Source organism: Lithobates pipiens, unplaced genomic scaffold, assembly GCF_037356315.1.
Source record: "Lithobates pipiens isolate NorthernLeopardFrog02 unplaced genomic scaffold, aLitPip1_a1.2 Scaffold_19, whole genome shotgun sequence".
NCBI classification, from domain to species: domain Eukaryota; kingdom Metazoa; phylum Chordata; class Amphibia; order Anura; family Ranidae; genus Lithobates; species Lithobates pipiens.
In genome coordinates this window covers 171,925,455-171,952,196 of record NW_027507764.1, presented here as the reverse complement: position 1 = coordinate 171,952,196, position 26,742 = coordinate 171,925,455, and positions in this window count along the sequence as shown.

Below are 26,742 nucleotides of genomic sequence, written 5' to 3'. Positions count from 1 at the left end.
TGGACTGACCAAGGTTATAATTTTTATGATAACCTCACTCCGATAAATAAAGAATAATTACATGATAAGCTTCATAAACACAAACATTTGAAAGAATTTAAACCTAATGAAGGTTGGACAGTCCCTACCCAAATCTGGAAATTCCTTACGAATAAGAAAAATATAAAAACTAAAGGTACAGGTATACCCCACTTTTAAGTACACAATGGGATTTATTTACTAAAGCTGTAAAGTGCAAAATCAGCCTCACTTCTGCATAGAAACCAATGAGATTCTAACCCTAGCTCGTTCAATTAAGCTTTGGTAATAAAACCTGGAAACTCATTGGTTTCTATGCAGAAGTGAGCCTGATTTTGCACTTTCCAGGTTTAGTAAATAATCCCCATTGTGTACTTAAAAGTGGGGTATGCCTGTATTTATTTCTTTTACAAAATACTGTCTTCATACTCTGAGTATGAAAAAAATTCCAACATGATAAAATGGGAAAAAGACATGTCCCAATCATTCTCTGAAGAAAACTTATATAAAGCCACGTCCATTAGCAATAAAGCCTCATCTTGTATTGAACATTGGGATAATGCCCAAAAGATAATCAACAGATAGTACCTAACTCCCTACAAATTATCAAAAATGTTCCCTTCATCATCCCCAATTTGCTGGCGCTGCAACAACCAAACCGACTCCTTGTATCATATGTTATGGAGTTGTAAAAACCTATCTAGCTTTTGGAACTCAGTATCATCATTTATTGCCTCCTTAACAGTAACCTAATCAAACTCAACCCACCAATGGCTCTATTAAATATTAATCTAGACTCCTTTCCAACACAATACAAAATAATAGTTGCTAACATCCTGATAGCCGCAAGAATCACAATTACCCAATTGTGAAAATCAATAGAAGCTCCCAATCTCACCAATGTTATTGTAAGAATAAATATACAAGCTCATTACGAGTTAATGCTAGCCAGGAAAAAATATAACACAACTAAATTTAAGAAATATTGGTATAATTGGATAGTCCATCCTAAAGCTTCTAATCGACTGAAAGAATTGTATATACACTCTTAGTTGCATCATACTTACTTTCTCCTACTCTAAAAATTTTACTATAAACTAACTTCTCCCTATACACAGATTATTCTCTTCCTAAGTAGGAATGAGATAATACATGTTCTCTACCTCTATAGGCCTTATTTACAGTTTGATCCCATTGGGGTAAATAGGGCAGCATCAATCAAATATCACAACAATCGAGAAACATGAATATAAACGTTGGTTTCTATCAATTGTCTACAACTATAGTAAGCGTGATATGGACTATGAGAGCATAAGGTGTGTTTTGTGTTCTGTTTTATTTTCTCCCTGTACTCTCTTTAACCACTTAACAACCGGCCCATAGCCAAATTATGGCTACAGGGTGGTTGCTTAACTCTGGGAGGGTGTACAGTGACGTCCTCCCAGAATTCCGCTCTCGGTACAGTGTAAGAGAGGAGAGATCTTGGCAGCAGCAATGTGGGCTAGATCTGTAGTGCCCACAGCGCTGCTCAGTGACAATTGACTCTGCAATACCCTGCCAATACTCTGCAATACCCAGCAATACCCTGCCAATACTCTGCAACACCCTGCCAATACTCTGCAATACCCAGCAATACCCTGCCAATACTCTGCAACACCCTGCCAATACTATGCAATACCCAGCAATACCCTGCCAATACTCTGCAATACCCTGCCAATATTCTGCAATACCCTGCCAATACTCTGCAGTACCCTACCAATACTCTGCAATACCCTACCAATACTCTGCAATACCCAGCAATACCCTGTCAATACTCTGCAATACCCAGCAATACCCTGCCAATACTCTGCCATAAACTGCCATACCCTGCAATACCCTGCCATGCCCAGCAATACCCTGCCATACCCAGCAATACCTTGCCATACTCTGCAATACTCAGCCATACTCTGCGATACCCAGCCATACTCTGTGATACCCAGCCATACTCCGTGATACCCTTCAATACCCGGCCATACTCGGTGATACCCTGCAATACCCAGGCATACTCTGCAATACTCGGTGATACCCAGCCATACTCTGCAATATCCAGCCATATTCGGCCATACTCGGCCCTGCTCGGCCATGCTTAGCCATGCTCGGCTGTACGCGGTCTCTGTATGTGGCCAGGCTGTGGAAGTCTCACACATGTGATATTGCCATACTCAAAAGGTGTAGGAGAATCTATTTTGGGGTGTCATTTTTGGTATGTACATGCTATGTGTTAAAAATATTGTATAAATGTACAACTTTGTGTTAAAAAAAAAAGGCATTTTAACCACTTCCCGCCCGCCGGCCGTCATATGATGTCCTTGACTTTGTGAGGGGATATCTGAATGATGCCTACAGCTACAGGCATTATTCAGATATCAGCTTTTTCAGCCGGCGATTCCCTACACCATAAGAGTGATCATAGTGGCTGTTCCACTGCTTGATCATTCTTACAGGAGGCGAGAGGGGACAACCCCCTTTTTTTTATTTCAGGCTTTCCAGCCTAGAGGTGAGATGTGGGGTCTTATTGACCCCATATCTCACTGTAAAGAGGACCAGTCATGCCATATTCCTATTACAAGGGATGTTTACATTCCTTGTAATAGGAATAAAAGTGATCATAAAAAATATTTTTTGGGGAAAAAAGTGTCAAACTAAAATACATAAAGTAAAATGAACAATAAAAAAAAACATTTTTTAAAGTGCCCCTGTCCCCGTGTGCTTGCATGCAGGAGCAAACGCATACGTAAGTCCCACCCACATAGGTAAAAGGTGTTCAAAGCACACATGTAAGGTATCGCTGCGAACGTTAGAGTGAGAGCAATAATTTTGGCCCTAGACCTCCACTGTAACTCAAAACATGTAACCAGTAAAAAATGTTAAAGCGTCGCCTATGGGGATTTTTAAGTAGCAAAGTTTGGCGCCATTCCACGAGTGTGTGCAATTTCGAAGGGTGACATGTTAGGTATCTAGTTACTCTGCGGAACTTCATCTGAATTTACAGCCCCGGACACTTGCTGGGTCTGTGCAACTCACAGATTCCTCCCTAGTTCTAGCCCAGTATAGCTGGGATTAATCAACTTTAACCAGTTGCCGACCGCCGCACGCCGATGTACGTCGGCAGAATGGCACGGGCAGGCATAAGGGCTTACATGTACGTCCCTTGCCTCCCGCGGGTCGGGGGCCCGATCGGGCCCCCGCCCGGTGCCTGCGGCGGTCGGTTTTCGTCCGGCCACCCCCTCGCGATCGCTCCCGACGAATAGAAATCCCCCGTGACATCACTTCCTCTCCTGTAATGTAAACACAGGAGAGGAAGTGATGTATTCTCTCCTCCGTGTCGGTATTTTTCGTTCCGACACGGAGGAGAGCGGATCGGTGAGTTGCACCAACACTCTACACACACAGTAGAACATGCCAGGCACACTCACACCCCCCCTTTACCCCCCGATCACCCCCCCAATTACCCCTGCCCCCCAGTCACAGTGACACCAATGTCATTTTTTTTTTTTGCATTGGTGTCATTTGTGACTGTAATAACTGTTAGGGCAGTTAGAGTTAGCCCCCTTTAGTTCTAATGTACCCCCCTAACCCCCCCAATAAAGGTTTAACCCCGTGATCACCCCCCGTCGCCAGTGTCACTAAGGCTGGGTTCACATTGCAGCGGTTTATGAGAACGAATGTGATTCGCACCGCACTGCAGTGCAAATCACATCCGATCTCTGTGCGATTCGAGTTCAGCCATTCGCTGCACCCGCCGCACCCGCCACACCCGCCGCACCCGCCGCAAATTCGCACGGGACCCTTTTTTTGGCCCGCAGCAGAATCGGATCGCATGGGTGTTCACACCATGCGATCCGAGTTTGCAGATCGCACTGCGATATGCGAACTGATCTGGGGGTGTCAGTAACATTTCACTGACACTCCCAGCAGTTCGCATAGGGCAGTGTGAACTGCCGCCGGGAGGCATGCGATGCGGGAACCCGCCGCGGATTCGCGGCGTTTCTGCATCGCTCCAGTGTGAACCCAGCCTAATAAGCGATCATTTTTCTGATCGCCGTATTAGTGTCACAGGTGACGCTAGTTAGGCAGGTAGGTATTTAGGTTCGCCGCAGCTTTTTATAGCGCCAGGGACCCCCATATACTACCGCATAAAGCCCCCTGATTGCCCCCTAGTTAACCCTTTCACCAGTGATCACCATATAACTGTTACAGGTGACGCTGGTTGGTTAGTTATTTTTTTATAGTTTCAGGGCACCCGCCATTTATTACCTAATAAAGGTTTAACCCCCTGATCACCCGGCGGGTGTCATTTGTGACTAATAACTGTTAGGGCAGTTAGGGTTAGCCCCCTTTAGTTCTAAGGTACCCCCCTAACCCCCCCAATAAAGGTTTAACCCCGTGATCACCCCCCGTCGCCAGTGTCACTAAGGCTGGGTTCACATTGCAGCGGTTTATGAGAACGGATGTGATTCGCACCGCACTGCAGTGCAAATCACATCCGATCTCTGTGCGATTCGAGTTCAGCCATTCGCCGCACCCGCCGCACCCTCCACACCCGCCGCAAATTCGCAGGGGACCCTTTTTTTGGCCCGCAGCAGAATCGGATCGCATGGGTGTTCACACCATGCGATCCGAGTTTGCAGATCGCACTGCGATATGTGAACTGATCTGGGGGTGTCAGTAACATTTCACTGACACTCCCAGCAGTTCGCATAGGGCAGTGTGAACTGCCGCCGGGAGGCATGCGATGCGGGAACCCGCCGCGCATTCGTGGCGTTCCCGCATCGCTCCAGTGTGAACCCAGCCTAATAAGCGATCGTTTTTCTGATCGCTGTATTAGTGTCACAGGTGACGCTAGTTAGGCAGGTAGGTATTTAGGTTCGCTGCAGCTTTTTATAGCGCCAGGGACCCCCATATACTACCGCATAAAGCCCCCTGATTGCCCCCTAGTTAACCCTTTCACCAGTGATCACCATATAACTGTTACAGGTGACGCTGGTTGGTTAGTTATTTTTTTATAGTTTCAGGGCACCCGCCATTTATTACCTAGTCTCACTAGTGTACCCCTAAATTTAGGGGTGTCTACTTTCCAAAATGGGGTCATTTGGGGGGGGTTTGTGCCATCTTGGCATTTTATGGCCTTCAAAACTGTAACGCCCTTAGAAAGCCTGAAGGCGGTGCTTGGTTTTCGGGGCCCCGTACGCGGCTAGGCTCCCAAAAAGTCCCACATATGTGGTATCCCCGTACTCAGGAGAAGCAGCAGAATTTATTTTGGGGTGTCATTTCACATATGCCCATGGCATGCGTGAGCAATATATCATTTAGTGACAACTTTGTGAAAAAAAAAAAAAAAAAAAAAGTTTGTAATATTCCCGCAACTTGTGGCAAAATATAAAATATTCCATGGACTCAACATGCCTCTCAGCAAATAGCTTGGGGTGTCTACTTTCTAAAATGGGGTCATTTGTGGGGGTTTTGTGCCATCTTGGCATTTTATGGCCTTCAAAACTGTAATAGGTAGTGAGAAGTGAACTCAAAAATTTACGCCCTTAGAAAGCCTGAAGGCGGTGCTTGGTTTTCGGGGCCCCGTACGCGGCTAGGCTCCCAAAAAGTCCCACATATGTGGTATCCCCGTACTCAGGAGAAGCAGCAGAATTTATTTTGGGGTGTCATTTCACATACGCCCATAGCATGTGTGAGCAATATATCATTTAGTGACAACTTTGTGTAAAAAAAAATAAAAATTTTTTTTTTGTCATTATTCAATCGCTTGAGGCAAAAAAATAAAATATTCAATGGGCTCAACATGCCTCTTATCAATTTCCTTAGGGGGTCTACTTTCCAAAATGGGGTCATTTGGGGGGGTTTTGTACTGCCCTGCCATTTTAGCACCTCAAGAAATGAGATAGGCAGTCGTAAACTAAAAGCTGCGTAAATTCCAGAAAACGTACCTTAGTTTGTAGATGTGACAACTTTTGCGCAAACCAATAAATATACAATTATTGACTTTTTTTTTACCAAAGACATGTGGCTGAATACATTTTGGCCTAAATGTATGACTAAAATTGAGTTTATTGGATTTTTCTAATAACAAAAAGTAGAAAATATCATTTTTTTTCAAAATTTGCGGTCTTTTTACGTTTATATCGCAAAAAATAAAAATCGCAGAGGCAATCAAATACCATCAAAAGAAAGCTCTATTTGTGGGAAGAAAAGGACGCAAATTTTGTTTGGGTACAACATTGCATGACCGCGCAATTACCAGTTAAAGCAGCGCAGTGCCAAAGTGTAAAAAGACCTCTGGTCATTTACCAGCAAAATGGTCCGGTCTGAAAGTGGTTAAGGACCCCAGAACGAGAAGAACAAGTGGTCCACAGGGGGCAACTTCTTATGAAACAAGACTTTGGAAAAGGTGATCATTTATGTCTACCAGCCACTCTTTTACCTCTAGCTTGACACATGGACCATGTCATCAGTCACAAGCAGTTATGGCTGCCTTAGTAAATGAGCGTGGGATAGAGCTAGGGTTCACCACAGTTGTTTTTATAACATACCACTTCTTGTTTTACCTGTTACCAAAAGTGTTACCAAAAGCTGAACATCCCTTCCAGAGATAACAAAAAGACATATTCAGATGCCCAAGTCAGGATCTTACGAGTATGCATTTTGTCTGTATGGACATGTTTTCAAGGACATGCTTATATTTTATCAAGCCCCTAAGGGGATGTTGGACTCTCTCCCTATGGGATTTGGTTTGGGAGTCTGTTACTCACTTGCTTTGTCTCATCAGCTGAAGTCCTCCATTTGGATCTCACAGAGAATGTAACTGATCTTTTAAGGTTTTTGACAAATTAATTTATGTGTTTTCTCCCCAATTCCAGATCCTAAAAGTTTGGAAGGATCTAAAACTAAAGACAGGTGACTTGTGGATTGTTAAGAGACATTTATATATAAGGAAATGTTTGGAGACTCCATACAGCATCTATTTCATGTACAGTTTTGCAAAACTTGAAGGAAAAGTCACCGGGATCCACACCAGACACTGCAAAAATGACAAAATTAAAGAAATCTCTGTGTTTGATTTGTTTCCCTTTTGCGATAACAGTCTAGAGTACTTTTTGATTCAATTACTTTAATTGTAAGGGATATATATATTTGAAAAGTAGTTTAACCATGTTGAAGTCATATTTGTCTTTTGTTCCTCTTCCATTTTATGTAGCATCGTCTGTGTTTACATATGCTGATCAGCATACCAACAATTAAGCTAGAAGGCCATTCTGGCCACAGGAGTGTACAGCCAATACTCTGTAAACATGTCTTATCAATCATTTGTTTTTCACAATGAAAAGTCATTTTGTAATGAAAAAAGCTGCTCAGCTATTATTTTCTCCAAAATTTAGTTTTTGCCTCTTTGGCCAGGACTACCTCCACCTAAGCGTATGGAGGTTCCAATTTAAAGGTGATAGCAGGTATGGTTGTTGATCAAAATATTGATCAAAAGGTAATTGTCAGATGGTCACACCCCCACTGTGCACGGCGCATGCGCGCGATCGTGAGCGCGCTGCGCGTGCACGTCGGTGGTGGCGTGTTCCCCGGGAACACTGCTCGTCACAGACGCTGGTAAACAGCCATTGGCCAGCTGTTTACCCACGTGATCGGCTGTGATCCTTTCACAGCCGATCACTTAAATGTAAACAAACCACGGTAACAAGATGTTACCGGGTTCTCCTCCTCACACACCGATCGTGTGTGAGGAGGAGATTGCGGTAACATCTCGTTACCGCCTACAGTACACATCAAGCACACTGATTGTCCCCCCAATAAAGAGGACCTGTCACCACCCCTCATAGTACCTGTCAATCACAGTCCATCAGAGTACCTGTCACAGGTTATCAGAGTATTTGAGTACCTATCACAGCCCATCAGAGTACCCGAGTACCTGTCACAGCCCATCAGAGTACCCGAGTACCTGTCACAGCCCATCAGAGTACCCGAGTACCTGTCCCAGTCCATCTGAGTACCCGAGTACCTGTCACAGTTCATCTGAGTACCCGAGTACCTGTCACGGTCCATCAGAGTACCCGAGTACCTGTCACGGCCCATCAGAGTACCCGAGTACCTGTCACGGCACATCAGAGTACCCGAGTACCTGTCACGGCACATCAGAGTACCCGAGTACCTGTCACGGTCCATCAGAGTACCCGAGTACCTGTCACGGTCCATCAGAGTACCCGAGTACCTTTCACGGTCCATCAGGGTACCCGAGTACCTGTCACAGCCCATCAAAGTACCTGAGTACCTGTCACGGTTCATCAGAGTACTCGAGTACCTGTCACGGTTCATCCGAGTACCTGTCACGGTTCATCTGAGTACCCGAGTACCTGTCACGGTCCATCAGAGTACCCGAGTACCTGTCACGGCCCATCAGAGTACCCGAGTACCTGTCACGGCACATCAGAGTACCCGAGTATCTGTCACGGCACATCAGAGTACCCGAGTACCTGTCACGGTCCATCAGAGTACCCGAGTACCTGTCACGGTCCATCAGAGTATCCGAGTACCTTTCACGGTCCATCAGGGTACCCGAGTACCTGTCACAGCCCATCAAAGTACCTGAGTACCTGTCACGGTTCATCAGAGTACTCGAGTACCTGTCACGGTTCATCCGAGTACCCGAGTACCTGTCACGGTTCATCCGAGTACCCGAGTACCTGTCACAGTTCATCTGAGTACCTGTCACAGTTCATCTTAGTACTCGAGTACCTGTCACAGTCCATATGAGTACCTGTCACAGCCCTTCGGAGTACCCAAATACCAGTCACCAAGCCATCAGAGTACCTGTCATCAGGCCATCAGAGTACCCGAGTACCTGTCACCAGGCCTTTAGAGTACCCGAGTACCTGTCACCAGGCCATCAGAGTACCAGAGTACCCATTTGCAGCCCATGTCTCATAGAATATACGTTGGGGTGTTTGCTTTCCAAAATGGGGTCATTTTGTGGGTAATTTCACTGTCCTGGTGGTCCAGGACCTTCAAAAGTGTGATGGGTAGGAATGAAATGAGATGGGTCATTTATGCTCCTAGAATGCCTGAACGTACTACTTCAATGTTCGGCCTCTCTCTATGTGGCCAGGCTGTGTAAAAGTCCTACACATGTGGTATCGCCATACTCGGGAAGAGTAGCAGAATGTATTTTGGGGTGTAATTTTTGCTATATACATGCTATGTGTTAGAAATATCTTATAAATTGACAATTTTGTGTAAAAAAAAATGCGTTTTAATTTTTTTCCACATATTCCAAAAACTTCTGGAAAAAAATTAACCGTTCAAAAGACTCATTATGCCTCACGTTGGGGTGTTTGCTTTCCAAAATGGGGTCATTTTATGGGAAATTCCATTGTCCTGGTACTCCAAGGCCTTCAAAAGTGTAATAGGTGGTTAAGAAATCAGATGCGTCATTTTTGCTCGTAGAACGTCTGAAGGTACTACATCAATGTTGGTGCTCTGTATGTGGCCAAGCTGTATAAAAGTCTCACACATGTGGTATCGCCGTACTCGGGAAGAGTAGCAGAATGTATTTTGGGGTGTAATTTGTTGTATGCATATGCTGTGTGTGAGAAATAACCTGATAATATGACAATTTTGTAAAAAAAAATAATAATAAAAAAAATCTTCAGTTTGCAAAGAATTGTGGGAAAAAATGACAACTTAAAAAAACTCACCATGCTACTTACTTAATACCTTGGAATGTCTACTTTGTAAAAAGGGGTCATTTGGGGGGTATTTGTACTTTCCTGACTTGTTAGTGTCTCAAGAAATGAGATACACCTTATGTACTGAAGGCCTGATCAGATGCGATCAATTTTCAGCGATTGGCACCATAGTTTGTAGACTCTATAACTTTCACAAAGACCAAATAATATATACTAATGTGGATTATTTTTACTAAAGATAGGTAGCAGTATAAATTTTCGCCAAAATGTATGAAGAAAAATTACTAATTAGCAAAAATGTATGACAGAAACAAAGAAAAATGCATTTTTTTCACAAAATTTACATTTTATTTTATTTATAGCACAAAAAATAAAAAACCCACTAGTGATTAAATACCACTAAAAGAAAGCTCTATTTGTGTGGAAAAAAGGACGCAAGTTTCATATGGGTACAGTGTTGGATGACTGAGTAATTGTCATTCAAACTATGAGAGCGCTGAAAGCTGAAAATTGGTCTGGTCAGGAAGGGGGTGTAAGTGCACTGTATTGAGGTGGTTAAAGTACACATAGTCACACAGCTTATAAATAAAAACCTATTAGTATATAAATCTAGTAAAGGAAATAGTTCTTTGGTGCATGTCGTAAGCAGGACGCATTTTGTGTATCAAAACACTCTTCAGAGGCAGTTTTGCACCAAAATCTAAAAATGAGTAAACATTCAATGTGCAATGTTATAGGGAGGGTATGCATATAGGGAAGGCGAAAGGCCACTCACCCCCAATGGATACTCATATGCCAATAGAGTGTGAACCCCATGTAGCATCATCAGCCCATGCCTCTCTATCTCTCAAAGCCAATCCGAGGTTGTTACTCCAATCCGAGCAGGCTCTGTATTTGATCTTTATCATTTGATCTTTATTCTTTTTTAGACTTTGGTGCAAAACTTCCCCTGAAGAGTGTTTTGATACATGAAACGCGTTAGGCTTACGACATGTACCAAACAATAATTTTTTTGCTAGATTTATATACTAATAGGTTTTTATTTAAAGCTCTGTGCATTTTAAAATGGGTGTATTACCTATCGAGGATGATCTGCCCTGTATCACCTGGGGGCTCGTTACCCTGTTCACAATGTATTAATCATGGTGTATATATGATGTGACTGCCAATCCATACTTGGATATTTATCATGTTACTATGTTATTGTTTACCAATAAAATTATTTTATATATTGGTGACTGATCCTTTGGCCTCACTTGCCCACCTGATTTAGGCTGGGTTCACACCACTGCGGGTGGGAGACCCGGATGTGATTCGCACCGCACTGCAGTGCAAATCACATCCGATCTCTGTAGCGATGCGAGTTCAGCCATACAGATAGTATGGCTGAATTCGCATCGCACCCGCCGCAAACTCGCACAGGACCCTTTTTTTGGTCCGCAGCAGAATCGGATTGCATGGGTGTTCACACCATGCGATCCGATTCCTGTCCGAGTTTGCAGATCGCACTGCGATATGCGGACTGATCTGGGGGTGTCATTAAGATTTCATTGACACTCCCAGCAGTCCGCATAATGCAGTGTGAACTGCCGGCGGGAGGCATGTGATGCGGGAAAATGCAGCGGATTTGCGGCGTTCCCGCATTGCTACGGTGTGAACCTAGCCTTAGGCTGCATTCACACCTGAGCGTAGTGTTTTCAAGCGTTTTTTTGCGGCATTTTTTACCGCGATTTGCGGCGTTTTTTACCGCGATTCGCTGCGTTTTTTACCGCGATTTGCCGCGAATTTGTGCAGGGCAAAAGGTCACCAATGTTAAAAGAAGAAAAACGCCCAAATCAGCCTGATTTGCGCGAACCATCTCCATTGAGAATAATGGGTTTTTTCCCCTCCAGCATTTTGTAGCTTCAGGCGTCAAGCTACAAAACGCTCAGGTGTGAATGGGGTCTCAAAGTCCCAAAGGGATGGAGACCTGTGTCTCATTCAAAGTCCCAACCTTTTTTCTATAACTCAGATGATCTTGATGACATTGCCGTTGATCCTTTATATTTTTATTTATATTCTTGGGGTACATGAGAGTGCAAAATGTATGTAAATGCTGTTAAAAAATTAAAGGATAAATACCTTTTTTACAATTTTTTCCCAATAAATACCATGGAAATAAAAATATATGTATCTAAATCTGCTACCAAATTAAAGCCCTATCTGTCCCCCCAAAAAAATTACAATATGTTAGGGAATATTGCAAATACGTAAAGATATAATGTGAGGAATAAAGACATCATTGAAACAAAAAAAGAAACACTCATGGACTAAAAGAAATTTAGGAAGATAGAAACCTGAGGATACAAATTGTTAAAACACAAGGCATTTATTCATGATAAATTATTCACAGTCATTTATTTTCCATAGGAAGACTGTGCATCCAGCAGTGCCTTGATACAGCGTAAAATATATCTAACTTGAATACAGGTTTATCATATTTATCATATTATAGCATTCATGTTGCAGGACTTGGAGGGCAGCAGGAATGTTTAACTAGTGAGGTCATGTTTAGGGGCCAAATAGGCGTAAACCTACTTTCCAGAATTGTAGTTAGAGTTTTTGTTCCTTTTGTACTCCTTAAAATAAAATTATTACACTGTCCAAGAAAAAGTAATAATAACTACATTGACTGGATTTATGGGAATACGGTAAAATATACTTTGCTATTAGCAATAACTGTCATGGCGCTGTCTAGAGCTGACTCGCATGCCTGAGGCCCAAGCCACAGATCTTCTGACTCCTGTGCCAGCTGACCCAGCTACATGCCTTCTGCTTCCTGTGACAACTGACCCAGCTAGAGACTTGTACCAGTCAGTCCTTTTCCAAGGTAAAGCGGATCTTCACCCTCCCGCAGCACTTTCCTCCTCCCCACCCCCTCCCCAGCGCCGATATCTAATTCCTTTTTTTTTCTCTAATTCTTACCTCTATTTTCAAAGCTAGGCTCGGCCCAAACCCTAACTTCCAGAATTTGCCTAGGTAAGTGAAGCGTTGCCACCGATGCCTCCTGGAATGCATGACATGCAGTCTTATTCAGTAAGGGGGAGGGGCGTGCCTAGCGGTGCCTGTGTTTTGTCAGATTCGGCGACCTGTCAGAATTTGTAACGGAAGTGCCGTTCCATTGTCGCAATCTTGCTATACCCTGCACTCATTCACAGTAAGGATACAGCGAGAAGGTAGCAATAGGAAATCTTGTTACACCCACCGGAGTCTGGCATTTCACACTTATTTTAACCACTAAACAGAGCTTATGTAGTGAGATTCAGTGTTTTTCAATCCACCTCACTGTTGATGTTGAATTGCAATTTTACCTATCAAAACCGGCTTCTGCTTCCAATGGACTCTTCTCCAAACCACCTGTGCAGCAACATGGAGCTATAAAGAGCTGTGCAATTGGTCCTCTACGTACTATATTGCCTACATAAGCTTTCTGGTTTAATTTTGTCAATAAGAGCTTTTCTAACATTGACCCTAAACCCCACCCCATAGAGCCCCTCCTCCATTTCTGTTTGTCACATTATTAACTAATTAGCTGCAGAGGGCAGGACTTAAACTGGCCATACACTAGTAGAATTTCATTACCTGTATTTTCCGGCGTATAAGATGACCTTTTACACTTTAAAAAAATGCCCAAAAATCAGGGGTCGTCTTATACACCAGGTGAATGTCAGCCCCCTGAATGTCCGCTAATACTGTATGTGGCTTCAGCTACATACAGTATATGCTGCTGAGCCAATCCCGGCGAGCGATGTATTCTACTAATGAATACAGTGCCTGCTCGGATTGGAGTAACAACCTCTTTGAGAGATAGAGAGGCACGGGCTGATGATGCTACAGCCTCTGCCAATCCAAGCAGGCATTGTATTCATTAAAAGAATACATTGCTCAAAATATTTCACTGGGCAAATCCATTCACTGATCTCCCACTACTATACATCCTGCTGTTTGCCTTTGAGGTCCCAGGCACCCAAGAGGGACAGGTGAATCATGGACATATGACAGGGGGTTTATTAAATGCATTTTGGTGGACAATTCCCATAGAATGTAACCCAAAAGTGGTATAGGTTTGGTTGGTGAAAAATTCTACTTTCCAGAGTTGTGGCATTCAAGAGATCTCTGTCTGTGTTATTATTCTTTGATTTACGGTATGCCATATCAAAGCATGGCGGATGAGTAGCTGGCATTCTTGCTTTGTGTTTTTTAATGTTTCAAATTTTTTTTTTAAATGGTGTGGCCTCAGAAGGGGGGGAGGTAGTATTATACCGCAAGTATAGCCCAAAACCTATGTTTTCACTTGAAAAATAGGGGGTCGTCTTATACGCCGCAAATACGGTATACATTTTAATATTACGATTTTTTTTCACATTTTTATTCATTAGTGGGGTCAAATCAATGTTCATTTTTGATCACAATGGCAAGGAAATTTGAAGGAGCAGAATGGAAATTTTTTTCTTGAACAACTGATTTTTTAATATTGTATGTGCTTTTTGTTCAGAAAATTACATTCAACCTCACGTTAAAGGCAAACTAAATTGTGTACTTTCTAATGGCATTAATCAAATGATCAAATTTTTTGTATAAATATTCATACAAATATTTGTACGAACATTCGTTTGAAAATCTACAGTGTTGAAAAAGTCACCAATGTTGACAAAGTCAAGCCTTGATTAACAACATAAAACAAAGTGGAAAACACACAGAAAGTCAAAAACTAAACCTTTGTTTAGTTTACAGTCGTAAAAATTAGAACTTCAGATTTTCATCAGTGAGAGCAAATTCACGCAAAAGGGTACACATAAACATGCTAACATTCTAACTATACTAACGTCTTCTGTGCTCAGGCCGCCCTCCGTGCTCCTCGCTCCCCCTCTGTGCTCCTCTGTCCCCTCTGTCCTCGATCTGTCAGGATGGAGAGCGGAGGAAAGAGCTGGTAAATGTAAGTTACCGCCTCCTTCCTTTTCTGAATGAACAGTCAGTGATCACTGACTTTGTTCATTAATAACTGTCACTGAGCATCATAAACTGTGTTTACGATGCTTCAGTTTATGAATAGAGAGAAGCCGCTGTGTTCTGTCCATTCATCTTCAGTGCAGCTGATGCTGCAGAGAAAGGGGCTGGGTAATCTCTGTCTTCAGTCCCTTTCCCTGTCTCAAAAGGGAGATGTCCAGGATCTGTTAAGACCCCTGATATCTCGCCAAAGCCGCCCTCCAACAGGGCTAAAAAAATAAAATAAAAATGTAATAAATAAATATTGAAAAGCTTACATTGTAAAAATAATACAACATAAAATAAAAAACACACTGACACATCCACTCTGCTTCCCCCAAAAAAGAAAACAGTGTAAAAAAAATAAAAAAAAATAAATGATGGAAAAAATTATTAAAAAAGAAATAGTAAAAAATACAATTGTAAAAAAAATAAAGAGTAAAAACTACTAACATAGTCCACGCGTCATCAGTGCTGCATATTAGTGCCACTGTCACATGACATTAAAAAAAAGTATCGGTAATCAGAATCGGCGAGTGTCACCCTCAGTGTCCTGTATCTTAGGTGGGCTCAAGGTGAAAGACAGAGCTATTATAGCTGGCCCTTGCATCTTATACCATTCACAAGTAAAACCCATGTCGGCACTCTGTATAGTTCTGCATCCAATGAGCAAAAAGCAGTAAACTATCAGGACTTAAATTGCTATCCCAATATCCTCCAGCAGAGGACATTGATATACTGCAGACACATGCCTTGGCCCAGGTCAGCATTCCAGCAACAGCTGGCCTTTTTATGCTCTGGTTGCAGGCAAGGCAATAAGGTACTTTAATTTTCACATCCCCAGGTGGTCTGAAGCAAAGCTCACCTGTTCCCATACCCCACCGCTAGGGGGTATGCATGAATCCTTTTTCCAGATGAAGAATTCTGATATGCACTCTTCTGTTATACACACACCCGCTGAGTAATCCTGCTTGACTGGCAAGGGAAGTTCAACTTTGCAAGGGAATTTTCCCCAGAGTTTACTGAGAAGGTGGATAGATATAACAAGGGCTACTCCAAAATGCATATTTGCCCTTAATCACCCAAAGTTCATTGGACTATTCCGGTACCCAATATTACAAAAACCATTAATAAAAAATAACATTTATTGGAAAATATACAAGAAATTCACAAATTACAGCAACAGTATCAGTTGTTACAAGTACCAATACAATAAAATTCTTGGGTAATGACCCCCACAAGAATGTAGGGGTACAATTGGTGTTGGTATAGATGTGAACCGTGACTAGTTTTGCGGCAAATGCCGCTTCCTCAGGAGGCGCCAACCCAAACATCTAAAGGAAATACAATACAAAATTATAATAACAGAGGGTCAAAAAGCAACAAGCAAAAAACATAACATGGCATTGGAGTATTTTGTTAAATCAGTGCGACTCACCAACAAGGTCACAAAGGGTTACAGGCAGCATAGCTGAGACACCCAAATATGGGTGTACCCCCTGAGGTGGGCACAGGGGGTGAGGAGAAGGTTAGAATAATTCTATAAATGAAATAAATAGAAATATCATGGAGTGTTAGATTTAGAGGCTTGCACCGAGAGGAAAAGAAAAGCAAAGAAGAAAGAAAAAAGGAAAAAGGGTGGAGGAAGGGGGAGGGAAAAGGAGAGGAAAAAAAGGGGGGGAAGAAAAGGAGGAGAAAAAAAAGGGGGGGACAGGGAAAGGGAGGGGGACGGGAAGAAGGAAGGGGAAAAAGGAAAGGAGGAGAGGAAAGAAAAAAGGGGGGGAGATAAGGGGGAAAGCTGACAGAGGGGAAAGGCGGGAACTGCAAAGAAAAGGGAGGGGGGAAGGAAGGGGGGGGAAAAGAGAGCAAGGAAAAGGGGGGAGGAAGGGAGAGAGGAGCAAGGAAAAGTGGGTGGGGGGAAGGGGGGAGTGGAGAGGAGAGAGGGGAGATGGAGAAAAGGGGGTATGCAGTAGACAGAAAAGAAACGGAAATCTTCACCCAAAAATACTGCGCGTGGGGGGAGGTGCGCTGAAAATGACCCACCTAATAACAGTGAAATAAGAATTAAAAATAACACACCTGGGAACAAGTTAATTGTTAGTATGTAGCTTTAACAGCAAAAAGCTAATATATGGAGGAGAGGTAATACATTCTCGAATAATGCCTGAGGTTTAGCAAAAGAACCTGGAGAAACAGAGGATGAAAAAAGTATAAGTAAACAATCATAAGGGTTGTATTGTGTATAGAAGCTAACAATCAAAGGTCTACTCATGCCAGTCAGAGAAATCTGGTTAAAAATAATCAGACAGAATGTAAAGAGCAGGCAATAACTGAGGCATTAGTAGAGAATGTAGGATCAATGGAGCTTACCTTTCAGATAAATAAAAAGACAGATCCTGGGTGTGGATGCCGTCCCGCATTGGTGATCCACTGATCACCTTATAAACCCCTAACCCCGAATTATACTGCGCATGTGCCAGGTCCTAAAAGCTGTGACGCAGGAAGTGTCACAGAAGGACTTCTTCTTCCTTCTGTGACGCTTTCTGCGTCACAGCTTTTAGGACTTGGCGCATGCGTTTACATAGCGCCAAGGTGCATGCGCGATAGCATGAACGGGTGCATGCGGGTGCATGATAGCAACAATGGGCGCATGCAACAGGCGCACGTGGGTGAGTGATGGTATGAGCGGGTGCACGCGAACACGCAAGGGTGTACACCGGTGCGCACAGATGCGGCGTGTGACAGCACTTGGCGCCAAGAGGCTAAGGCCGCGTACACACGGGCGGACTGTTCGCCCAACCTTGTCCGCTGAACAGTGTTTGGGCGGACAGTCCGCCCGTGTGTGGGCTTTCAGCGGACAGTTTCAGCGGACAGTTGGACGGACAAAGTCTTTCGGAAATTCCGAAAAACTGTCCGCTGAAACTGTGTTTGAGCGAACAGTCCGCCCGTGTGTAGGCTACTTTCGAAATGAGCAAACTGTTCCCGCTCGGAAAGTCCGCCCATTTCGAGTGCGTGTACAGGTAGGCGGGACCCGCGAAGGAGACGTCGCGGGCTCCGCCGCCTGGAATGGGCTTAAAGGGGAACCCCAACGCCGAAAAAAATCGGCGTGGGGGTTCCCCCAAAGTCCACACCAGACCCTTGTCCGAGCACGCTACCCGGCCGGCCAGGAAAGGGGGGCGAGCGAGCGCGCCCCCCCTCCTGAGCCGTACCAGGCCACGTGCCCTCAACATGGGGGGTGCCTTGGGGAAGGGGGGGCCGCGCGGCCCCCCCACCCCAAAGCACCTTGTCCCCATGTTGATGAGGACAAGGGCCTCTTCCCGACAACCCTGGCCGTTGGTTGTCGGGGTCTGCGGGCGGGGGGCTTATCGGAATCCGGGAGCCCCCTTTAAGAAGGGGGCCCCCGGATACCGGCCCCCCACCCTATGTGAATGAGTATGGGGTACAATGTACCCCTACCCATTCACCTGTGAAATAAAGTACAAAAAAAAACACAACACAGGGAAAAAATATTTTATTGCACAGCTCCGGGGGTCTTCCGTCTTCGGGGGTCTTCTCGCCGGACTCCTCCGCTATCTGTGTGTAGCTCTTTTGCTAGCGGAGGAGTCCGGCTTTCTTCCTCCCCGCCGCCGGCCTCTTCTCCTGACTTCGGGGGTCTTGTCCCCCTCTTCGGTTCTTCTGCCGGGCCACCGCGCCTTCTTGTAGCTCTTTTGCAGGCGGTGGCCCGGTCTTCTGTCGCCGCTGCCTTCCGTTCTTCTGTCGCCGCCTTCGGTTCTTCTGCCGGGCCACCGCGCCTTCTTGTAGCTCTTTTACAGGCGGTGGCCCGGTCTTCTGTCGCCGCTGTCGTCGCCGTTGCCGCCGCCGCCGCCTTCCGTTCTTGTTCTTCTTCTTGTTCTTCTTCTTCTTCTCCTGGAGATGTTGACTCGACGAGCTCTCCGGCTGGAATGCCAGGGACACGCTCCGCTGCCACTTATATAGTGACAATGAGGCGGTGTCACATGGTATATGTCACATGGGTTGGTCACATGGGTTGATGTCACATGGGGACTATGACATCGTAAGGGGGCGGGGTCACCATGTGACCAACCCATGTGACATATACCATGTGACACCGCCCCATTGTCACTATATAAGTGGCAGCGGAGCGTGTCCCTGGCATTCCGGCCGGAGAGCTCGTCGAGTCAACATCTCCAGGAGAATAAGAAGAAGAACAAGAAGAAGAACAAGAACGGAAGGCGGCGGCGGCGACGGCGACGACAGCGGCGACAGAAGACCGGGCCACCGCCTGTAAAAGAGCTACAAGAAGGCGCGGTGGCCCGGCAGAAGAACCGAAGGCGGCGACAGAAGAACGGAAGGCAGCGGCGACAGAAGACCGGGCCACCGCCTGCAAAAGAGCTACAAGAAGGCGCGGTGGCCCGGCAGAAGAACCGAAGAGGGGGACAAGACCCCCGAAGTCGGGAGAAGAGGCCGGTGGCGGGGAGGAAGAAAGCCGGACTCCTCCGCTAGCAAAAGAGCTACACACAGATAGCGGAGGAGTCCGGCGAGAAGACCCCCGAAGACGGAAGACCCCCGGAGCTGTGCAATAAAATATTTTTTCCCTGTGTTGTGTTTTTTTTTTGTCTTTTATTTCACAGGTGAATGGGTAGGGGTACATTGTACCCCATACTCATTCACATAGGGTGGGGGGCCGGTATCCGGGGGCCCCCTTCTTAAAGGGGGCTCCCGGATTCCGATAAGCCCCCCGCCCGCAGACCCCGACAACCAACGGCCAGGGTTGTCGGGAAGAGGCCCTTGTCCTCATCAACATGGGGACAAGGTGCTTTGGGGTGGGGGGGCCGCGCGGCCCCCCCTTCCCCAAGGCACCCCCCATGTTGAGGGCACGCGGCCTGGTACGGCTCAGGAGGGGGGGCGCGCTCGCTTGCCCCCCTTTCCTGGCCGGCCGGGTAGCGTGCTCGGACAAGGGTCTGGTGTGGACTTTGGGGGAACCCCCACGCCGATTTTTTTCGGCGTTGGGGTTCCCCTTTAAGCCCATTCCAGGCGGCGGAGCCCGCGACGTCTCCTTCGCGGGCCCCGCCTACCTGTACACGCGCTCGAAATGGGCGGATTTGCCTCCTCCTTACGTGGGCGAGTCCGTTCATTTCAAAAGTTGAGCGAACTGTTTGGCAAACAGTTCGCTGAAACAGTCCGCTCGTGTGTGGGCAAGTCCGCTCATGCAAATTTTGAGCGGACTGTTTGCCGAAACTGTTTGACGAACAAGGTTGGGCAAACAGCCCGCGCGTGTGTACGCGGCCTTATTTAAAGGAGTCTGTCACTGTGCCTTCTTGCTGTCTGGTCTACAGCGTTTCCTGAGACTCTTGTTAATTGTTACCTACTGACCTGATTCCTGTCTACCCGGCCTGTTCCTGACTACGTCTGTTTTCTGCCTGCCTCCGACCCTGGCTTGTCCCAACTACTCTTTTGCCTCTTCCTTTGGTTTTATCACTGCCCACTTGTTACCAGCCCGGCCTGCACCTCAACAACCTCCTGCTTCCGTTTGGTACCTGCTCTGCGCGCTAGTGTTGGCCCTGCCCGTCTGACCTTGCCAGTGTTCCTGTCTGACTGCAGAGCACCTCCTTGCAGCCTGATGATCCAGCATTCCTGCCAAACTAAAAAACACCTCCTTGCTATCTTCTGTTCCAGAGTTCCTACCAAGCTTCAGAGCTCCTTCGTGCTGCCAGCTGTTCCAGTGTTCCCGCCAGTTTTCAGTGCACCTCCTTGCAGCCTGCGGATCCAGTGTTCCTGCCGTACTACAGAACACCTTTGTGCTATCTGTTACTCCAGCTGTACTACAGAACTCCTCCCAGCTGTCTGCAGTGTTCCAGTCATCAGCTCCAGCTTGCTGCCCCTGCCAGCCTCTCTTCAGCTACTTCAGAGGTCCGGACTAGCCCCACACCTGTCACCTGTCAGGTACTTGTGCTCCTCTGAACTCTTGAGTCCCTGTCCTCACTACCAGGGGTTCTCGAGCCAAAGGCATACGAGAGGCCGCTCCCTGCGTTCTGGGCTCCATCACCAGGTACGTGACAAAAAGTGAAATATTCGCTTAAATTTTGTACCTGGGGGGTGTCTATAGTATGCCTGTAAAGTGGCGCATTTTTTCCCATGTTTAGAAGAGTCCCTGCACAAAATTACATTTTTAAAAGAAAAAAAGTAATTTAAAACTACTCGCGGCTATAATGATTTGTCAGGTCCCGGCAATACAGATAAAAGTCATTGAAAAAAACAGCATGGGATCCCCTCCAGTCCATTACCAGGCCCTTTGGGTCTGGTATGAATATTAAGGGGAACACTGAACCAAAATTAAAAAAAAAAATCATGTGGGGGTCCCCCCAAATTCCATACCAGGCCCTTCGGGTCTAGTATGGATTTTAAGGGGAACCCCACACCAAAATTGAAAAAAGTGTTGGGGTCCCCCAAAAAATCCATACAAGATCCTTATCTGAGCATGCAAACTGGTAGGCTGCAGGAAAAGAGGGGGTGGGAGAGCGCCCCCCAGAACCGTACCAGGCCACATGCCCTTAACATGGGGAGGGTGCTTTGGGGTAGCCCCCCAAAGAACCTTGTCCCCATGTTAATGGGAACAAGGGCCTCATCCCCAAAACCCTTGCCCGGTGGTTGTGGGGGTCTGCATGTGGGGGGCTTATCAGAATCTGGAAGCCCCCTTTAACAAGGGGACCCCCAAATCCTGGCGTCCTCCTGTTTGAAATGGTAACGGGTACATTGTACCCGTACCATTTCACGAAAAAAGTCTCAAAATGTAAAAAAAAAAACATGACACACCTTTTGACAAGTCCTTTATTAAAAAAAAAAAAAAAAAAATGTCCCATGAAGTCCACGGACCAGAAAATAAAATAAAAAAGATCCGCCTCCATGGGAGGCACCCACCTTATGATGCTTCAACGCGGATGACAGACACACTTTTATAAGTGAGGGCGGGGCCACACGGAGACGTACCCTCTGACGCACAGGGACTTCCCAAAGACTTCCCTGTTGTGTCAGAGGAGGCGGGCCACCCGGGTACGTAAACTGGTACCCCGCCCCCTCTGACGCCACAAGGAAGTCTTTGGGAAGTCCCCGTGCATCAGAGGGGGCGGGGTCATCCGGGTACATCCCGCAGCGACCACTTTTATCTTGTAGCCGACCACCGGCCGAACACGGGGATAACGGGGTTATGGCAGCTATCTGCTGCCATAGCAACAATATCCGCCCCCAAAGTAGGGACGAACATCGGCATGCGGCGGTCGGCAAGTGGTTAATAACAACTATGGTTTGTATTGCCATTACAATGTTGATTTTTTTTTTAAATGAAAGTGTATGCTGTGACCATAGAACTCTTTTAAAGGGGTGTTCAGTATGTTTATATATAACTAGTTTGGATATTATATTTTTTTGCCTATGTTTAGTTTGTAATTATAGGCAAAGTATTTTGGCTATGCTTTTCCTATGGGCTACAGGAGTGCAGCTAAAGGCCGCTGTTGGCTGACATCACTCAGCCGGTCCAGGCAAGGAAAAGATCCCAACTTTACAGTTGGGATCCACCAAGATGCTTGGACCATCACCTGGCTCAGCCTCTCAGCAAGCTTCTGAGAGCCTATACTGGCCCCTTCTGCTCCCTCCACAGCCCAGAGCTCCAGTGAGCGCTGGAAGGGCAGAGTAGAGAGCCGGAGACTGCCAGTCACTGCCCTCTTCTCACAGCGGAGGGGGTGAACTCCGAGTTATTGGCGTAGAGGCAGCGGGGGATCAGCTGGGATCAGTGCTGCAGCCATCTAGGCGAGTATGATTTATTTTATTTTTTTTGCTACTTCTCTTTTAACGATTAGACATTCAAGTATATATTCATATATATTTTACAGTGTATGTTACAATTCAGTAGTTTACAATAGCAATGGTTTGCGAATATATATATTCATTTGTACTATAATATTAAAGTTGAAGATCGCCAACCTCAGCAGGCACAACATCTACATCATGGTAATAATTCTTCAAGACACTCAAATTTTCTCTTAATTACAGACCACTTTCCTTCCTACAACAGCTGGCTGCTGAGTACGAGAGGTTGAAATGTTTGGATGAGCACAGCAAGGAAAGGTCCTGCAGCATTTCATCCTTAAAAGTTTGGTCAGGTACTAATTCATTACACTAATCACTGGTTGCCGCTGTCGGCAATGCGCCAGCACCTTTTAGCACCTGCTAATTATCTACATCTTAAATCATTTCAAATAGAACTGAGGATACAAGTCTAATACCTGAAAGAAAACACAAAATAATACGCAATGGGGTTGATTTACTAAAACTGCAAAGTGCAAAATCTGTTGCATGGTAGCTGATTGCCTCTACTTTCAGCTTGTTCAATTAAGCTTTGACAAAAAAAATTAAATTTGGTTACTTTGCAGAGCTGGACAAGATTTCACATTGTTCAATTTTAGTAAATCAAACCCAATGTATATAAATAAAATGTGCATTTTCTTGACAATCATTTCTCATACAGATAAAGGGAACCCTACTGTATAAAACTATTTAGAAAAATGGCATGGGTAACCCCCCCCCCCCCCCCCAGCCCATTACCAGGCCCTTTGGGTCTTGTATGGATATTAAGGGTAACCCCGCCCAAATAAAAAAAAAAGGCGTGGGGGCCCCCAGTCCCTATATACTCTGAACAGCAGTATACAGGAGGTCCCCGGGTTACAAACAAGACTTGGACTGTAGGTTTGTTCTTAAGTTGAATCTGTTTGTAATTTGGAACAGGTACATTTTTTAAGTGTAACTACAGCCAACAAATCTATTTTTAAGCTTTTTGGATAATATGGGGAAGGGTTATCATCACCCCTGTAACATTTGTTTTGCTGTATGTGCCCCTGTTCAGAAGATTTCACCTCACTTTCTGTAACAATGACAATTGGATTTTGAAAATGTGCCCTATATACTCTGCAGACATTTGGGCTTTAGGTGTTGGTGGTACCAGAACACTGTAAGCCCTCACAGTTACTCTTGGTGGGCGCTGGAACGGGCCCTGCTGTGAAATATTAAATCAAGAATATATTATATCAAGAATTGTAATTACATGCCCCTGTTGAACAGGGGCAGAAAAATTGGGCCTATGGTGGTGGTGCCACAAAACTGTAAGCCCTCACAGTTACTCTTGGTGGGCGCAGGAACAGGCCCTGCTGTGAAATATTAGATCAAAAATTGTAATTACACACTCCTGTTAAACAGGGGCAGAAAATTGGGTCTTAGGCAGTGGTGGTGGTGCCACAACACTGTAACCCCTCGCAGATTCTGTTGCTGAGCACAGGAACAAGCCCTGCTGTGAAATATTAGAGCAAAAATTGTAATTAAACAGGGGCAGAAAAATTGGGCCTTAGGCGGCAGTGGTGGTGACACAACACTGTAAAGCCTCACAGATACTCTTGTTGAGCGCAGGAACGGGCCCTGCTGCAAAATATTACAGCAAAAATTGTAATTACACGCCCCTGTTAAACAGGGGCAGAAAAATTGGGTCTTAGGCACTGGTGCTGGTGCCACAACACTACAACTCCTCACAGATACTCTAGTTGAGCGCAGGAACGAGCCCTGCTGCAAAATATTACAGCAAAAATTGTAATTACACTCCCCTGTTAAACAGGGGCAGAAAAACTGGGCTTTAGGCACTGGTGTTGTTGCCCAGAACCAAAAATTTGCTCAGAAGCTATCAACATGAACATTGAGGAGGAATAATATAGTCACTCAGCATAACAGGATAGTCACTCAGCATCAGCATAGTGCAGGTCTCTGAGAGGACTGAAGGTGTAGTGGGGCTGGAGATCCCAGCTGATAAGGAGCAAGGAGAGGTCCGCGTTGTTCTTTGGTGTGAGTCTTTTAAGTACCGTTGTCAACGGACTGCATGGGAGCTTGAAATATGTCTGGTCAAGCATGCGGTGCCCAAGCGGCTGCTGTTTTGGCCACACTTGATACACTTCAGACATATGTTCAGACAAATATATATATATATATATATATATATATATATATATATTTATTTATTTATTTATTTAATGCACTGCAGATCACTGAATCACTTGCCTGCCTGCGTGAAAGTGTATTTGAAAACGTACACCAGCAATGGCCTGCAGTCAGATATAGGCTTGGCTAGACTGGAATGCAGTGGATATATATATATATATATATATATATATATATATAAATATTATGCACTGCAGATCACTGAATCACCTGCCTGAAAGTGTATTTGAAAATGTACACCAGGAACTACCTGTAGTCAGATATAGGCTTGGCTAGACTAGAATGCAGTGGATATATATATGTTGGAGACTGTATATATATATATATATTGCACTACAGATAACTGAATCACTTGCCTGCCTGCCTGCCTGAAAGCATATTTGAAAACGTACACCAGGAACTACCTGCAGTCAGATATAGGCTTGGCTAGACTGGAATGCAGTGGATATATATATGTTGGAGACTGTATACATATTTTATGCACCGCAGATCACTGAATCACCTGCCTGCCTGCCTGAAAGTGTATTTGAAAACGAACACCAGGAACTACCTGCAGTCAGATATAGGCTTGGCTAGACTAGAATGCAGTGGATATATATATTTTGGAGACTGTATATACCGTATTTATCGGCGTATAACACATGCTGGCGTATAACACGCACCCCAAGTTTATGAGGGAATTTTACAAAAAAAAAACACTTTTAAACATTTAAATTCCCATCAATGCTGCCTTATCAGTGTCCATCTGCAGCCTTGTCCATTGTCCATCTGCAGCTTTGCCATTGCAGCCTTGCCCCAGTGTCCATTGCAGCCTTGTCAGTGCAGCCTTGTCCCAGTGTCCATTGCAGCCTTGTCAGTGACCAAGGACCCCTACGCATTTTTTTTTCTTAATGCTAACATGACCTGTGTGCAAATAGCCTTAAAAAAAACCCATAGAAACGAACCAGCGCAAAAAAAGTTGAGTGGTGCGCCTGTTCAACTTATGCAAATGAATCTATGTGGCTTGACATTTACTAAGATTTTGCCAGCACAGTGAACCAAATGCCGCTTGTGCATGCGCAGTGAATAAATTGACCTCGCGCAGCTCCAAGTGTATTTGCAGGCGCAGCAAGCTTGCTCAGAGAAAGTTACTTTTCTGTTCTATTTTGGGCATATTTGTTACCTGGACAGTTATAACTATACTTCCTCACATCACCCACATCATCCCCATAATATTGACATTTCCAGCTTCTTTTAATTCTGAGTTGAAGAATGTGTGCGCCAGGTCTATAGCGGCGCACAGATCGCCGCCTCCCGTGCACCGGCATTTTATCAGTGAATGGGGAATTGCGCTGTGTTACAGGCGCAAATACTTTGTGAATGCGAAAACGCCCGTTGCGCATCGGCGTGTGCCGCAACTCATGGTGCAAACCATTTGTAAATCAGCCCCTATGCCTTTATCTTGCAGGTTGTTTTTTATTTTTTTGTTTTCTTTTCAGCAGGTTTACTACTGCTTTAACTGTGATTTATTGCCTTACAATTATTGCACTCGCTTAGACGTGTGCAGCAATACTTAATATGAGTAGCGCAACTCTCCTTTTTGTATTTTGCCACACCTGATATGCACCTTTACATTTGTATATGAATGTACATAACTTGAATTTATTTAGATCCCAAGCAAATAGCTGGTGACAAGTCCACTTTAATGAGACATCAGGGGTCTAGTAACACCTGATGTCTCCCTTGCTCTTCACTGCAGCTAACTGAGCACAATTGAGCTTACTTAGCCATAGCAACATGGAAATGGACAGCTATTACCCTAAATATATAATTTATATCACTTTGGAGTTAATTCACTGAAGTGAAGATCAGTGAATTGGATTTCAATGATCAGCCCCCACTCTACACCCATCTTGCCCATCCTTGGCCCATAGTGGGACAGTGGAGC